This window comes from Fukomys damarensis, unplaced genomic scaffold, assembly GCF_012274545.1.
Source record: "Fukomys damarensis isolate Sample0158 unplaced genomic scaffold, DMR_v1.0_HiC HiC_scaffold_13, whole genome shotgun sequence".
Lineage (NCBI taxonomy): Eukaryota > Metazoa > Chordata > Mammalia > Rodentia > Bathyergidae > Fukomys > Fukomys damarensis.
The window spans coordinates 8,188,843-8,191,775 of NW_022900925.1; the positions used below are offsets into that span (position 1 = coordinate 8,188,843).

The window sequence follows — 2,933 nt, forward strand, 5'->3', positions numbered from 1 at the left end:
CCCCCCCCACACAAGAGACCCAACCCAGAGCAACACCCCACTCCCACATGGGAGAGCACACTGGTTCTGGGGGGAGTGGGGTTCTGGCCCCACATGCAAAAGCTGACCTGTTCCAGAGGAGCTGTGCCCCGCTACCAGGGGAGCAAAGCGTAGGGCAACAGAGACAAAGACTAACCCACTGACCAAATCCTGGATGAGGACAATACCTGGAGAGAGAAGGGAGCAGCCAGATTCCGTACTGTTGACATTAAATCCAACAGTTCATTTGAATCCAACCTTGTCACCTGCCTCTGGCAGAGAGCAGAGGGTTGATATCATTCCCCACATCTACAACCTGGAGCAAGCACATGCCTGGCTTGGACATTAACCACATCAGAGGGGGAAAAAGAGGGGCCTCTATTGCAAGGAGGGTACCTCAAAGAGCCCTAGGGCCTAGAGCTAGGCATAGAAAATCATGTCTAGCTAGACCCGAAGACAGCAGATAATGGAAAGAAACCATTCATTCAACAATATGGGAATTTTCCTTTGGCTCAGTATTTTTTAAATTGTTCTACTCTATATTATTTTTACTTTTCCTTCATTGGGTTTTTTTCAGGGTTTGGGGTTTTCCTTCTCCCTTTTTTCTTTCCTTTTAATTTTTTAATCTTTTAATTTTTCCCCTTCCAACTTTTTTTCTCTTCCTTTGTATCTTTATTTTATCTCCTGCTGTTTGTTTGTTTGTCTGTTCAAGGCAAACAAGGCTGTTCGTTTGTTTGTTTGTACTACATGCTGGCTTTGAACTCACTACGTAGTCCAAGCTGGCCTTGATATCTCCAGTTTTTGCTTGTCTTTTTTTTTCTTTTTCTTGTTTGTTCTTTCCAACAACTGTTCTCTATCACTCTTACTTTCCTTTTACTCATCAATAGGACCTCTTCTCTTACTCTGAATCGTCCTTCTTAAAACCTATCAATTAATTTTTCAAATTTTGCTTTTTTCATTCTCCAGTTCCTGACCTCTTCCAGCTTTACTAGTATACCTGCTAGCTTTATGGATCTCTAGTTAGTCAATTTTATGTGACTTCTGTTGAATACTGGGCTATCGTTCATAGAGGTAAAATTGTTCCATTTAGTAGCTGTATACTATACTATCAAAAGTAGGTCAATATTTGTTATTTTTTAGTTTATATACTACAATTATAGATCTCTTTTCTACGGGCAAGTGTAGCACTTTATTAATCCTTAGGTTTTGTCAATATTCAGTTTGTACTGTATCTAATGCTGTAATTGATGCTGATTTTATCACCATAGCCAAGGTGATGCAGCTGTTACTAATACGTGATTTTATTGAAATGCCAATTCCCATCTCAAGTAAATGGAATTGGTTGGATTCTGGGACAGAGATAAAAAAAAAAACAGCAGTTAGTTATGCCCAGAGGATATCACTGGAAATAGATATTAACTAAAGAGATCTCCATACTAGAAATAAAACTTTCCACTATGATAAACACACAAAACAAACAAACAAAGATAGAAGCATGAGAAAACAAGACAACCAAACTTCCATCTCACCCAAAGCTGATCCATGGGGCATTGAAGGGAAGGAAAACAAAAGCCTCACATACAAATTATTTAAAATAGTATCAGGGTAGGTAACAAAAGAGTTCAGTAAGATATTCTGCAAGCTCACAGGAGATATAAGTAATAAGATATTGGGCCAATTAAGCAAAATCATCAGTGACTCAAAAGAAGGCACTAATAAATAGAAAAACTAAACAAAGCAATGAAAAAATTCAAGACCAGCATAAAAAAGAATGAGAGTTCACAAAAGGGCTCCAAATAGTTTCAGAAGGTTAAAAATTCTATGGAAAATATAGGCTCAGGAGTGACCAAGGTGAGGACACAGTCTCAGAACTAGAAGACAAGACTGTTGTCAATGACAAATTTATGAGATACCATAGTTACAAACAAGAGAAAATGAAAAATGGGTCAAGTAGTGCCCAGATGACACAAAAACTATTCATCCGAGATTAATTGGAATTAGTGAAAAATCAGAAGATAGGACAAATAGCATAAAAACCTGTTTACTGAAATAATAGCTGAAAACTTTCCAAGCAAGGTAAAAGAATTTAACATACAGTTAAATGAGGGATATATAATCCCAAATAGCCATATCAGAAAAACACCTGTACACAACACACCATGGACAAAATTTCAGAAGTCCAACACAAGAACAGAATCTTAAAAGCAGTTAGAGAAAAGCAATGAATCACTTATAAAGGAAAATCCATTAGAATTATCACAAACTTCTCAACACAAGCACTAATGGCCAGGAGAGCTCAGAGTGAGTTATTTCAGCCCTAAAAGAAAACAATTTCAATCCAGGCTGACATGTCCTGAAAAACTATCATCAAAATTGATGGAGAAATGAGATACTTTCATGATAAAAAGCACCTAAAAAAATTTATAACCACCAAAGCAGCACTCCAAGAAATTCTCAAGGATACCATAGAAAGAAACTGAAGATAACAATAACAAAAATTCTAATTGAATGAACACACCAGGTAAGCGGAGCAGTTAAGCAGAAGGCAAAGATAGAGAAACAGTGCAACAGGAAAATAAGGCAGGCCCTGGGATTTAGCTCAATGGTGCCACTGCCTACCCTCGCAAGTGCAAGGTCCCAAGTTCGATCCCTGGTACCCCCCACTCCCCACCCAAAAAAGGAAGATAAGGCAATGACAAGTGTAAGTCAATACCTATCAATAATAACTCAATGTGAATGGTTTTGATTGCCATATCTGTGGCAATCAAAGACACAGATTGGCAGAATGGATCAAGACACAAAATCCAATGGTGTGCTATACACAAGAAACACGTTTAACCCAAAAAGAACTTCATAGACTAAAAATCGAAGGATGAAAAACAATATTCCATGCAACAGGAACCTTAAAAAAAAAA

The 2,933-nt window shown here is 37.8% G+C and overlaps 1 protein-coding gene across 1 annotated transcript in view; it reads right to left on the reverse strand.

The window, feature by feature from the left end:
- The window catches only part of Cfap52 (cilia and flagella associated protein 52), a 54,794-nt gene that overhangs the window by 29,709 nt on the left and 22,152 nt on the right, over window positions 1–2,933 (reverse strand). The gene's annotated exons all lie outside the window — the stretch shown is intronic.